At 36.6% G+C, this 15,372-nt stretch overlaps 1 protein-coding gene and 1 long non-coding RNA gene across 4 annotated transcripts in view; one reads left to right on the top strand and one right to left on the bottom strand.

The window, feature by feature from the left end:
* Window positions 1–15,372, bottom strand: part of LOC126765197 (protein diaphanous) — a 284,726-nt gene that overhangs the window by 139,569 nt on the left and 129,785 nt on the right. The window lies entirely within an intron of this gene.
* Window positions 12,756–15,372, top strand: part of LOC126765507 (uncharacterized) — an 81,508-nt gene continuing 78,891 nt past the window's right edge. Inside the window, exon 1 of the long non-coding RNA XR_007668476.1 lies at window positions 12,756–12,863. This is a non-coding gene — a long non-coding RNA (uncharacterized LOC126765507). The remainder of the gene's footprint in view (window positions 12,864–15,372) is intronic.

Here is a 15,372-nt window from a genome sequence, read left to right as displayed (position 1 = left end):
CATAACCAGTCGGCCGATAGCCCATGATGCTAGTGCTGCGTATTTTCTTAAGTTTGTATAATAATTGTATTATTATGTAAGCTTTTATAAAATAAAAATAAAAAAAATAAAATAAAATTTTTAATAAATTTTTTCAATAAAATGCGAATATGGTAAACTTGGTTTTGCGAAGAAACATGAAATCAACAATTGTTTCATGAAAGAAATTCTAAGTAATCGTTAAATTCATGCTAAATTAGTTAAAATCATTATTATGAAGTTTATTTCATTTTGAAATGTTGTATAAAACTTACCAATCATCAACAACATTCCTTAAATCGCAAGGAAAATATTTATGTTACTACACACATACATACGTACATATTACGCACAAAGTTTATTTTCTTTGTTTATTCTCTCTTGCTCTTCTATTGTGGATCATTCACAATGCGCAACCAGCTGTCAAAATTACTTGAAGAAATAATGTATTTTTTTTCTTGAGCAATTACTTGAGACCTGGATTCGAACCTTAAAGCAGTAAATTTCAATTTTATAGGTGGTAATTAAACGAAAAAAAATAAACGCCATGAAAAAGTTTGCTTTTTTATTTAGGAAACCGATTTAAAGATATTTTTTAAAATATGTGGTTTATTTTTAATTGAAAATGAAATCACTTAAAGAAACACTTTTATTATTTTTATTAATTTTTACTATCAAAATAACTTACAAAAACGTAAAAAATAATTTAAAAGTACACACTTCTACTTTTTCTTTTATGTTCATTGGTACTATCTCTTAGGGGGTTATATACCTTCTTTGTCGAAGAAAAAAAGGAAAGTTGGGATTTATTTTAGGTATGTAGCAATTATTTCATGACACGAATGTTTCTATTTTTTGATAGTACACTTTATTAACAATGTTTGTGCGAAATTTCGTGGAAAAATATCAAATAGTTTTTAAGGGGCGGCTGTTTCCCTTAGAGGCCTTTTTTTGGCAGAGCCTTGCGGTGACAATTCCCCAGGTCGAACAAGTCAACTGATACCATAAAAGCAAACAAATTTCATCAGTTTAGTGTAATTCCTTGTGCTCGAACGATCGTTTTTATGATTTTTTATTTGTGCACACGGGAACGTTTTATGCAAAAAATGAACTTTTTGGTCACTAGAAATTTCACCAAAATATTCATTTCGGCGAAAAAAAAGTTTGTGCGTAAAAAGTCGGTCGTTCAAGAACAGAAAAATTTCATTACGAACATTTAAAAAAAAAAATTGAAAATCGGTTCAGTAGTTTTCCGCCAATCCATGTCACCGCAAAGTCATTTTTCAAAAAACACCATTTCGAGATATTTGCACGTGACGCTGGCATCTCGGGCTTGGGGCCGCGACGAGGCGCGCGGTTAGAAGTGCTGTAACTTTTTTTCTGCTGCTCGAATCTCTATGAACATTTGAGAAAATGTTCTCAAGGGGTTGTTCTTTAAGATAAAGCAATAAAAAAATTTCAATATTAATAAACCCCAAATATATTTTTCCATCATGTTTTCATTGTATTGACCTTGATAACGTGGTTCGAAGCTCATAATGTCCTGCTGAAAACGTTCTCCTTGCTCTTCTGAATGCGCTCCCATGTTGTTTTTGAATTTATTTAAATGAGCATGCAGCATATGTACTTTTAATGACATTCTGCAGCCCATGGCCTCAAATTTTTTTTAGCATATTTTTAACTAGGTTTTCGTAGTTTTCGGCTTTGTTATTTCCTAAGAATCCAGAAACGACTGCTTTGAAACTGTTCCAACTCGCTTTTTGAATACGATCCAGCAACGTTGGAAATTTTTGATCGGCGGAAATCTGTCTGATTTACGGACCAACAAAAACCCCAGCTTTAACCTTTGCTTCGGATAACTTCGGAAATTTTTTTTTAAGTATTCAAAAGCTTTTGAGATTTGATCCAGGTTTTTAACAAATTGTTTCATCAACCCTAACTTAATGTGCAGAGGCGGCATTAACACTTTTTTTGCTTCAACAATTGGCTCAAATTTTACGTTTTCTTTCTTTCAGGCCACGACCGTTGAGTATAATGCGGAGCATCCGCTCTACTATCCCATAAGCAAAAATAACACGGATACTTTGTATATCCGCTTTGAAGTCCCATAAAAATCCCACCATTTTGAAATCTCCAATTAGCTGCCAGTTATACTTGCAATACTTTACAGATTCGAGCAAAATTTTAACACTTTCATAATTTTCTTTAAGATATACTGAGTAAGCGATTGGAAGAGATGGAAATTTATTTGCGTTATGTAATAAAACAGCTTTTAAGCTTTTGGTAGAACTATCGATGAATAAACGCCATTCGCTAGGAACACAAAGTATGCCAATTTCTCGAACAACCTTTTATGTCATAGCAAAAACTAAGTCCATCTTCTTTTGTGAAAAATGTTGAGAACGTTTCATGCCTAGTCCGCTGATTCGTTATATTAACATCATCAAGCAAATTCCACTGCTTTACGCTAGAGCCTAAGAGCTCTGCTTTACTTTTTAAATTTAAATCTCTAATCAAATCATTAAAATCTTCTGTAGTGACGAAATGATGTTCTGGTGTCGGTAAAAACTCCTTATCGGAATTAGTTTTATGAGAACTAAGAGATCAGCTACTTTTTTGCGATAATTTTATCGGTGGCTCAGGTACAGGTTGTGTAAAATCGTGTAAAACTGGAGCAGAAGAAGATTCAAGGTCAGGATATTCGATAGGTTTTGCATGTTTACCTCTACGCCTTTTACTCGGATTCACAATGCAAAACGTTAACGTGATCTTTTGGTTCTCGTCAGATTCTTGGTATTGCAAATTTCATAAACCTTTTCTCACCTCGATACCGACCTAACATATAGAAATAGAAATTCATATGTCTATTATATTTAATTCACCGTTTAATGAAAATTTATTTTCCTTCTCACCATCTTTTACAATAACTACAAGCAACATGTGGAGCTTGATTCCGAACAGGGCAGTCAAAATATGCTTCGTAGGCTTCACAGAGGACGTGAAATGCATTTAGTTTATATTTTACATCTCGAACTTTTATAATTTGTCCACATATATAACAAAATGCATCAGCATCATATTTACACTTTCGCGATGACATTTTAAGTTATTCTAGACTTGTATAAAACATCTGAAAAGAGTATTATTACTATAACTTTTACAAAAGAAGAAAATCTTAAAATAAACTTTAGGACAAAGAACGAAATTTTTTTTGTAGAGTCGTGTTACCAATTGTTATTAAAAATGATATAACAGAGCTATATTATGCCTTTATTTGTAAAATAACGTCAGGTTTGTTAGAGCTTTGAATAACTTTACATTTTACATATTAGTGGCATCACTCGTCTCTACTGTCAACTCTACTGTCGTCTCTCCTGTCGTCGGCAAATTTAAGAATATTTTCAAGTTAGCGAGAGAGACAACTGACGGCCTGCAGTCGTATAGTCGTGCAGCTGTCTAAATAACTGTGTCCTTAAGAACGTGAGTATTTTAATATTTGACAGATGTCGCTTGCAGTCTATCGCACTCTATGTGTTCAGCAATTAAAGATAACATTATTATGCATAACAAATACATAATAGGGGGATTCTCCTGCTCTTGCAAGGTTGCACGATGACACAAAATGCGAAAATCCTATCCTGAAATATGCAAGGCCGAGAGAGCACCCATTGCAGAATCTAGTGATATATGAACAGCTGATTCGATCAGTTTATTGAGAATGACTATTGTGCATGGCTATTCTGAATTAGCACACCTTCTGCATTCATTCTTAACAAAAACTGTAACAAATCTTTATCATTTAAGTAGAAATTATAAAATCTAATTAAAACTTACCTTCCTCAACAATTTAACGGCGAAATATGTCTATATATAAAATGACAGGTGACACAGGGTTGCAATTATTTTCATTATTGCATAAAAAGAAACGTGGGTTTTGGTCTGACATATTTTACAGCCATTGCAAATAATTTTCTGCGTGGGTTTTTGTTGTTGTGCCGTTGCACTAAAAGGAAAATTCTGCAATTCGTGCACCGTGTAAAGGTTTTGCATGAGCAATAGAATACCCCTAATATATATAAATTTTTTGCTGTAAATAAATTACTTGTTAAAAGGGGCCATACACGACACACATGTGCTTTCGATCGGTATGTGTGCGATTGCAATTTATTCGTGTATGGGCTTGTGGGCATACCAATCCATGCTAGCGAAATCTTTTTTACGATCGGTGTGCACACATGTATGTCGTTTATGGCGCTGTGTGCACACAAAATCTCATTTTTTTTGTGTCCCTGATTAGGAAAGATCACGGCCGAACAATTTTCCTCTTGCTTGTCGCACATATTCACTATTTGAAGAACGAATGCAAAGAGGATTTGTATGTCGTGTATGACGAAACGATTTCATACAGATCGATGGCACATGTGCGTCGTGTATGGCCACCTTAAAGACTTACGATTTTGAGTGCAAAACATTTTTACTGAAATTAATAGATTAATAGAAAGTATTTTCGTCCTGTGTAAATAAATATTTGTATCTATTGACAACATAAATGCCAATTAAGTGAATGAATATAATTCCAATGTATCCAGACGTACCCTGCAAGACGGGTATTTTTCAGCACACTTGTAAGCGACTTGGTTTTTCTAACTTTTGCATACGTTAAACTATCAGCGCCATTCTGAAAAAACTGATTTGTGAGGAAAAATTTGTGAGATTTACTTCATGAAGTTATTCTTGCTCAAACCTCACAAGAAAAAAGCATAAAAAACTCAACACATGAGATGAAAGCACTTTGCTTTCAACCAGCTGTTTTACAAAAACAAGCAAGAGAAAATAAAGAAATGGATAACCAAGAAATGTGAGTAATTTTGCAAACCTATAAACTTCGGTGCATACATATCTGATAAGTTCATTAATTTTTAGGATTTCAAAATATGAAAGAACAGCTCAGGAGCAGCTGCAGCATTACATTATATTATTTAAACATAAAAATGTATATGTCATACTCAGAAGGAAGTAAAATGTGTGAAGACCGTAGTTTTACATTTATAGTGATAGATAAATACTTATATTATAATATTTAATTAATTAATTAATAATTAAATTTCTTTAAAAATATTGAAATTATTATAACAAACACAACCGTTTTTGCGTTGTGAGGTTTGCTTTCAGACTTCGCAAATTTGTAAGGAAATTGTGACTATTTGTGCTGTTGAAATCACCTCAGCATACGGAAAATCTCACAATAGTGGAGGTAGTGATTTTTGTGGGGGAATTAGAATAGGGCTGGATTTTTTACTTTTGTTCAGAGAGTGGGAAAAAAGTAACACTTCGTCATAACAAAATTATATACATTCCTTATCAAACTATTCACAATCTGTTAAAGCTAACAAATACTTTTGTTAGAGAATAGGTTACCTAGGTGTTACGCATAATAAAAGCATTTGTTACCCAAATTTCTGTAGGTGTTATTATTTTAAGCTTAGTACGCAGCTCTCAAGAAACGTAAAAACTGCATATAAAAAACGCTTAAGAAACGGTCAAGAAACTTTCCTGCGATAAATTTACTTGTGCTAGTACGCAGCTCTCAAGAAATCTAGTACTAATTTTTAATACTTTCTTTCAGTAAAATGTGAATATGGCAAACCTGGTTTTGCGAAGAAACATCAAATCAACAATTGTTTCTTGAAAGAAAATCGAAGTAATCGTCAAATTCATCCTAAATTAGTTGAAATCATTATTATGAAGTATATTCCATTTTGAAATGTTGTATAAAACCTACCAATCATCAACAACATTTCTTAAATCTCAATAAAAATATTTATGTTACCATACACATACACACATACATATTACGCACAAAGTTTGTTTTCTTTGTTTATTCTTTCTTGCTCTTCTAATGTGGATCATTCACAATGCGTAACCAGCTGTCAAAATTACTTGAGAAATAATGTATTTTTTTTCTTGAGCAATTACTTGAGAGCTGCGTACCAACCTTTAGTTAGCAGTTTTTTACCTGTAACATGTAAACATGGTCGCGTGTTTCTTACCTATTTGTAAGCAGTATCATGCATATCTGTTACCTTGATATATTAGCCGTCACACGCTAATAGGTATATTATGGACAAATAAAACGCACTTAGCTTATTTCATATATTCGCTTAAAAACGAATTGTGTTGGCAATGCGGACAAGAACAATCACCTTATATAAAATTTAGTTTGAAATTTCAAATTTGTAAACGGAATAGTAATATACTATACAAATTCATTTATTTTATTTATTTGAGATCTAGAATACAAAAAACTAAAAACAAGTGTTCATATTTGTCTTAATTTTATCTCAATACTCATCCAAAAAATTAGTAATTTTGGTTTGTTTACATTTTCATCTGTCGAAATGAGGTTTCTCGTTATTGCCAACTACTTATTTTTGGAAAAAACCTAGCTATTGTGAATGAAAAGAACGATGAACTGACAATGCCCGTAGTTCAATATGCAAGCTATGATGGCTTATGACAAGCCAACATAATACTGTTGGCTAAGTCTTGCATACAAAATACATAAGCTGATAGCTTAATTTCCTGGTCAAATAAAACACGCCTATTATTAAACTTGTTACCCATTTGTTACTTCCAACGAATTCTCAAGTTATCGTATTGGATACCGTTTTGCAACCATAACCAATAACAGTTATTTTAAATAAAATTCAGTATTTTTTATATTATTTTGCTTTATTTAATAGTAAAAACATTTTTACTTAAAGCAGTTGTTAAGATTAATAAATTCAATATATTTATACATATAAGTATACATAGCGTGTGAGAAATAATCATTTTTATAAATACAGCTTGTTATAATAGACTGTTTCAGAGCTATTTAACGATAACTGTCAATTAATAGATAACTGATAACTGTGTAAACAGAACACAAAACACAGGTATAGGTATAACTCTAAAACAATAACAATATTAAATTTTTCTCCATAACCTTTGGCTCTTGCTACTACTGTGCGCTCTTTGTAAGTTTCTGTAATACATTTCTTAATTTTCTTGTTTCACACATACATCCAAAATCAGCGTGATTCTTTTCCATATCAGTCAGAATAAACGCCGCCGATGAAGACCATATCTTATCGTCGTATCGGATCTTCAAGATGAATTTAAAATTTCTGCAAATTATAATCGTTTTTATTTTTCGCTGTTACATTTTTGTATTTGCAATTACTTACAGCTAATTTGTCTATATCATTCTTCAGTACACGAATCGCCAGATAGCATGATATGTTTGTACAATTCCGATCGTATATCAATATCGGCCGTTTGTACGGTGTTAAACACTAACCCAGCGATGCCTTGTGGTTCAACGTCGATTAAAAGCGGTTGGAAAAGCGCCTCAAAACCTTTATCACACAACCATCGGGTAGCTACAGCAAAGAAAAAAATTAAAATTATCGCACGGATTATATTCGCAGACGTTTACGAGTCTTTCTCGGCTTGGTAATCTGCAATAAAATTAGTTTAAAAAACTTTCTATTTATAGGTATATTTAAAAAAAATATTTGTAATTGAAATATTTATCAAATAAGATATTATTTGTTAAAACACCAAAATTAACCAAAATTTTTTCCAGCCTCCGTTATTACTTTTTCTTCCTCTTGAAAAATAGTGTTCTCTTTTAACCACAGAATGTCGATAGTTTTTTCGCTCTTACGTACGCTTTCACCCATTCATTGAAAATTGCAGAAAATTTAGCAGTGTAGGTGAACAGCAGGAAATGTTTCAATGTGTTTGTGCAATCTTTTACCTCCGTCTTGCAGGGATAGTTTCTTATATGAAGCTTAGTACGCAGCTCTCAAGAAACGTAAAAACTGCATATAAAAAAACGCTTAAGAAACGGTCAAGAAACTTTCCTGCGATAAATTTACTTGTGCTAGTACGCAGCTCTCAAGAAATCTAGTACTAATTTTTAATACTTTTTTCAGTAAAATGTGAATATGGCAAACCTGGTTTTGCGAAGAAACATCAAATCAACAATTGTTTCTTGAAGGAAAATCGAAGTAATCGTCAAATTCATCCTAAATTAGTTGAAATCATTATTATGAAGTATATTCCATTTTGAAATGTTGTATAAAACCTACCAATCATCAACAACATTTCTTAAATCTCAATGAAAATATTTATGTTACCATACACATACACACATACATATTACGCACAAAGTTTGTTTTCTTTGTTTATTCTTTCTTGCTCTTCTAATGTGGATCATTCACAATGCGTAATCAGCTGTCAACATTACTTGAGAAATAATGTTTTTTTTTTCTTGAGTAATTACTTGAGAGCTGCGTACCAACCTTTAAACACAAAAATGTACATACATACTTATATAATAACAGTTCAATGTACATATGTAAGTGAAATTAACAATTTTTGGACAACTTTTATATCTGAAGGAAATCTGGAAAAAATCGTTCTTATTGGTTTATATGCATAATAGTGTTTGGTACGTGCCACTGCATACTTCATTTTTAAAAATCAAAAGATTTTACAAACGTTATAGCCTCGACAGTAGAGTACCTGTGACTTTGTCACTACTACTTAAAAATCACTGTTCACAGTTGTGACAAGTTTCCTAAAGCTTAGTACGCAGCTCTCAAGAAACGTAAAAAATTCATATAAAAAAACGCTTAAGAAACGGTCAAGAAGCTTTCCTGCGATAAATTTACTTGTGCTAGTACGCAGCTCTCAAGAAATCTAGTACTAATTTTTAATACTTTTTTCAGTAAAATGTGAATATGGCAAACCTGGTTTTGAGAAGAAACATCAAATCAACAATTGTTTCTTGAAGGAACATCGAAGTAATCGTCAAATTCATCCTAAATTAGTTGAAATCATTATTATGAAGCATATTCCATTTTGAAATGTTGTATAAAACCTACCAATCATCAACAACATTTCTTAAATCTCAATGAAAATATTTATGTTACCATACACATACACACGTACATATTACGCACAAAGTTTGTTTTCTTTGTTTATTCTCTCTTGCTCTTCTAATGTAGATCATTCACAATGCGTAACCAGCTGTCAAATTACTTGAGAAATAATGTATTTTTTTTCTTGAGCAATTACTTGCGAGCTGCATACCAACCTTAAAGTAGCAGTGACTGGAAATAACGAACACTTGGGAAACAAAGTAGCAGTCATAGTATCACATGAAAAATTGCGACTTTGACAAAACAGCATTCACAGGGAAACATGAAAAATTGCGACTGTTGCAAAATAGCATTCACAGTGTAACATAAAAAATTGTGGGTGTGATGAGTTCATATTCATTAAAGCTATGATTTTTCTTCAATTTTAGATAAGTAAAAATTAAATTGATTACAGAAACCTCAATGCTGTAGTAAAGCCAATTATAAAACTTTTAATCTTAAAATTTCATTAATTTATATAGTAACTAGCTAACCCGGCAAACGTTGTTTTGCCATGTATATTATTTCTATGAAACATTTTTTTAGTTCAATAAAAATAACTATCTACTACAAAGTGTGCGGGGATGTACTTATAATCGAAAGCATTATAAACAATGAAAGTATGCTTTATTTAAGTTAATAAATTAATCCTTATTAAAGTAACGAATATATTTTAAATTACAATTTTTGATAGCTTTCTAAATATCAAAAATAATTATTCATATTATCCTATCAATTATGGCAATTGAAAAAAAAAATAATCTCTCAGTGCAATAGAGTGTACAATATGCTTGGTTAGTCCGTCTTTAGCCAACACAAACAAACTGGAGGGGTTTCCCACGCGAGAACATGCCACATATAGCTGTCCGTGGGAAATGCATGGTGTTTCCAAATCTAAGCCACATACGGCCAATGCGATGTCATTTTTGGATCGTATCTCGGCCAGAAGTAACGAAATAAGGAATGTTTTGCCAGTTCCACCTGGTGCATCCAAAAAAAGAATCCTCCTTGTCCTGCCGAAACTGCCAGCATGATGCGGTCGTAAATAATTTTTTGTTCATCATTTAGTAGTGGAACGTTGCGACTAACAATGCCTGCCATTTCTACAGTATCGTACTGTAGTTCACGATTGATATCTGTGTTGAGTAAATCAGATGCACTTCGATTCGGTGAGCTCATACCGAAATGGCTGATTGGCAAATTCGCAATAGCAATGCAAAGATCCTCGATAGCAATAAATGTTTCATTGTACATTGCACCTCTGAATGATATCGTTAGATCATTGCACGTTGTACGATGTCGATACAATATATCATCAGTCATTGAATCTTTGTGATTATCCTACAACATTTGTGCTCGGGCCGGGAAACATGTAGTCAGGACTATAGCAAATAGTAGACGAATTTGTGATCCTGTGCAGTTTAATGTTGCTTCAGCAAGCGTACTGTCCCAATGATTGTCGTCTTCTAGCAAGCCTAGAGCAAGGCATGCATCTTTATACGTAGGATACTGTTGTCCATCTACTTTACGTATATCTTGAAATGACAATGGCCCGGTGACATTAACCACCAATAGTCGCAGGTAAAAGCACTCAGTCTGCCTTGAATTGACTATATATACACGACCCAAAGTAATTGATTTAAATAAACCGGGGTGCGCATCAACTGGTGTCCCTTGCTTGCAGAGTATCCATTTTTTTTTTTTTTGAGCCCATGTAAAATACCGTGGAACTTCAGAGTAGAGAAGTGTTTGTGCGAAGGCACCAAAAGCATCCGCACGATTGCACAGTTCAAAAAATTCGGTCAGCGTAGTTTTTGGTGGATTTATAGCACGATCAAGCACTGTATCGTTCGTGAAATATATATTTGCGCTGAACGCGCTGGCCGTTTTCAAGGTGGACAGCTAATTGGATAACTGCTGGATCCCGTTCATGAATTGGGAAACCGAAAATACGCCAGACAGCTTCATTGGAACTGACATACCGGCCAATTTGGTAATTCGTAATTTCAACTTTATTCACATATTTGCAAATATATTTGATACTCTTCACCGAACTGCATGACTCAACATTAATATGAGCATTGAATGTTTTGCTCAGCAAAGGTGAATATGGTACCACCCAACGATTGTCAATGTCGATGTCTGCGTTGCTAATAGCTTTAATGAAAGATTGTCCGCCATTTTCGGTACTTCTTCGACGATATATTGGATATCCGTAAACATGTGTGACCGTATCGTTAGTAAAATCTTTAGGAAATGGCCGTTGTTGACGGGAGCTTACAACACGTGTTTATTTACATGATATCACTTAATAATGGAGGATGGGGTCATGTGTAGAAGTTCACGCAAGTGAGGAAAGTTCTCTGATCGCCATTCACTTGGGAGTGGCCAGAAACGATTCTTTTACATATGACGCAAGCAGCTTACGACTTCCGGTCTTTGACCAAGTATCCTCTGGGTAGCCTAAGAACACCCGTTCGAAGGTGAGCTAAAGTGAGAAGGCGAAACACCCCTGCATAGGGTTGTGCGCTGGGTTTGGGACCCGCCACGTAAAAAGCTCACCCCAATGAAAAACCAACAGCAGCCTCGGATGAGAGACCCCCCTTTTGATGACGACCATGGCAAACGAAAGAAGGACTACGAATTAAGGGCATGCACCTGGAATGTCCGGTCCCTTAATTGGAAAGGTGCCGCTGCCCAGCTGGTTGATGTCCTCGTAAAAACAAAGGCTGACATCACCGCCGTCCAAGAAATGCGATGGACGGGACAAGGACAGAGACGAGTAGGTCCTTGTGACATTTACTACAGTGGCCATATAAAGGAGCGCAAGTTTGGTGTGGGATTCGTGGTGGGAGAGAGACTCCGTCGCCGAGTACTATCATTCACTCCGGTGAATGAACGTCTAGCCACAATACGCATCAAAGCGAGGTTCTGCGCCCACGCTCCGACGGATGAGAAGGTCGATGTGACCAAAGATGCCTTTTTATGAGTGCTTGGAACGCACTTATGAGAGATGCCCCCGCCACGATGTCAAAATCGTGCTTGGCGACTTCAACGCCAGGGTGGGCAAAGAAGGTATCTTTGGCACTACGGTCGGTAAATTCAGCCTCCACGAGGAAACATCCCCAAATGGGTTGAGGCTGATCGACTTCGCCGGGGCCCGAAATATGGTTATCTGTAGTACTATATTCCAGCACAAAAAAATTCATCAAGCTACCTGGCTGTCTCCGGATCGAAAAACTACCAACCAGATCGATCATGTTGTGATAGACGGAAGACACGTCTCCAGTGTTTTAGATGTGCGTGCGCTCCGAGGTCCTAACATCGACTCGGACCACTATCTTGTTGCAGCCAAGATTCGCACCCGCCTCTGTGTGGCAAAAAACGCACGCCAACAAACATAAGGAAGGTTCGACGTCGAAAAGCTGCAATCACAACAGACTGCCGAACGATTTTCTACTCGGCTTGCACTCCTGCTCTCTGAGAGCACTCATCAACAACTCGGTATAAGGGAACTGTGGGACGGCATTTCAAACTCCTTACGTACAGCTGCATCCGAATCCCTTGGTTTTCGGAAAGTGCAAAAGAACAACTGGTACGACGAGGAGTGCCGCGTCGCAGCGGAGAGAAAACAGGCTGCCTACCTCGCAACGTTACGATCGACCACAACACGTGCGGGATGGGATAGATACCGAGAATTAAAGAAGGAAGCGAGACGCATCAGCAGACAGAAAAAGAAAGAGGCCGAAATGCGTGAGTATGAAGAGCTTGATAAGCTGGCCGACAGGGGTAATGCTCGAAAATTCTACGAAAAAATGCGGCGGCTTACAGAAGGTTTCAAGACCGGAGCATACTCTTGTAGAACCCCCAAAGGTGATCTAGTCACTGATGCCCAGAGTATACTTAAATTATGGAGGGAACACTTCTCCAGCCTGCTGAATGGCAGTGAACGCACAACACCAGGAGAAGGAGAACCCGATTCCCCAATCGATGACGATGGAGCAGACGTACCGACCATGAAGAAGTTCGAATAGCAATTGCCCGCCTGAAGAACAACAAAGCGGCAGGGGCCGACGGATTGCCGGCCGAGCTATTCAAACACGGCGGCGAAGAACTGATAAGGTGCATGCATCAGCTTCTTTGTAAAATATGGTCGGACGAAAGCATGCCCAACGATTGGAATTTAAGTGTGCTATGCCCAGTCCATAAAAAAGGAGACCCCACAATCTGCGCCAACTACCGTGGGATTAGCCTCCTCAACATCGCATATAAGGTTCTATCGAGCGTATTGTGTGAAAGATTAAAGCCCACCGTCAACAAACTGATTGGACCTTATCAGTGTGGCTTCAGACCTGGAAAATCAACAACCGACCAGATATTCACCATGCGCCAAATCTTGGAAAAGACCCGTGAAAGGAGAATCGACACACACCACCTCTTCGTCGATTTCAAAGCTGCTTTCGACACCACGAAAAGGAGCTGCCTTATGCCGCGATGTCTGAATTTGGTATCCCCGCAAAACTAATACGGCTGTGTAAACTGACGTTGAGTAACACCAAAAGCTCCGTCAGGATCGGGAAGGACCTCTCCGAGCCGTTCGATACCAAACGAGGTTTCAGACAAGGCGACTCCCTATCGTGCGACTTCTTCAACCTGCTTCTGGAGAAAATAGTACGAGCTGCAGAACTAAACAGAGAAGGTACCATCTTCTATAAGAGTGTACAGCTGCTGACGTATGCCGACGATATTGATATCATCGGCCTCAACACCCGCGCCGTTAGTTCTGCTTTCTCCAGGCTGGACAAGGAAGCACAGAAAATGGGTCTGGTAGTGAACGAGGGCAAACGAAATATCTCCTGTCATCAAACAAACAGTCGTCGCACTCGCGACTTGGCTCTCACGTCACTGTTGACAGTCATAACTTTGAAGTCGTAGATAATTTCGTCTATCTTGGAACCAGCATAAACACCACCAACAATGTCAGCCTGGAAATCCAACGCAGGATAACTCTTGCCAACAGGTGCTACTTCGGACTGAGTAGGCAATTGAAAAGTAAAGTCCTCTCTCGACGAACAAAAACCAAACTCTATAAGTCGCTCATAATTCCCGTCCTGCTATATGGTGCAGAGGCTTGGACGTTGTCAACAACTGATGAGTTGACGTTGCGAGTTTTCGAGAGAAAAGTTCTGCGAAAGATTTATGGTCCTTTGCGCGTTGGCCACGGCGAATATCGCATTCGATGGAACGATGAGCTGTACGAGATATATGACGACATTGACATAGTTCAGCGAATTAAAAGACAGCGGCTACGCTGGCTAGGTCATGTTGTCCGAATGGACGAAAACACTCCAGCTCTGAAAGTATTCGACGCTGTACCCGCCGGGGGAAGCAGAGGAAGAGGAAGACCTCCACTCCGTTGGAAGGACCAAGTGGAGAAGTACCTGGCTACGCTTGGAATATCCAATTGGCGCCACGTAGCGAAAAGAAGAAACGACTGGCGCGCTGTTGTTAACTCGGCTATAATCGCGTAAGCGGTGTCTACGCCAATTAAGAAGAAGAAGATCACTTAATAAACTGAGAGTTAAAACTGTCTTTGTCAGATTAATAAACTGTAAATAAATAATTATTGCACTGGAAATGAATGATAAATTTATGATGACAGTAAAATTAACATGAGAGTTGCACAGAAAAATTAAAGAAATAGGTATAACAGTGACTGCTACGATTGATACACAAATAAAACCAAAAAAAAAAAATGGCTGAAAAATGTATAGTGAGTAAGACAGGAGACCGGCATCGTCCTCATCCCTACTCTCATAATTAATGGAACTTGAAATTATGAACTATGAATAAGAATTTATCGTACTACAATTGTAATATTCGATTGCCATCGTGCAACCCTATTGCGGATATGCGGATAGAATTTCGTCAACGATATCTCACGAACAAATCAACCAATTTTGACACGGTTTGCGACCATCGACGTGATTTTTCAGAGTCGAAAGCTGATAAGTCTTCAGAATTAATCGGTCGAGTCGTTTCAGAGTTATTTCAAAAAAATCTATTTTTGCGATTTCTTTCGTGAACGATTTCTCGCAAGAAAATTGATCGATTTTGACCCTGTTTGCGGTAATCGGCGTAGTTTTGTGAGGTTGAGTGCTGACTAGTTTATGGAATTGATCGACATAGCCGTTTAGAAGTTATAAAAAAAACACTTTTTGCTGTTTTTTTTTAGTTTTCTCGAAATCTGGCAGCGATCCGAATCGGCTCAAAATTTTAGAAAATCTAAGTTAAGTGAAACTCTTTGAAATTTTTGTTGGTAGGGTTGAATCGCTTGATCCGTTCAAAAGTTATAAGCGGGTCCAATAACTTGAACAACCAA

This window comes from Bactrocera neohumeralis, unplaced genomic scaffold (genome assembly GCF_024586455.1).
Source record: "Bactrocera neohumeralis isolate Rockhampton unplaced genomic scaffold, APGP_CSIRO_Bneo_wtdbg2-racon-allhic-juicebox.fasta_v2 cluster10, whole genome shotgun sequence".
NCBI classification, from domain to species: domain Eukaryota; kingdom Metazoa; phylum Arthropoda; class Insecta; order Diptera; family Tephritidae; genus Bactrocera; species Bactrocera neohumeralis.
The sequence above is the reverse complement of the archived record's forward strand: the minus strand, read 5'-3'. Positions and strand labels throughout refer to the sequence as shown.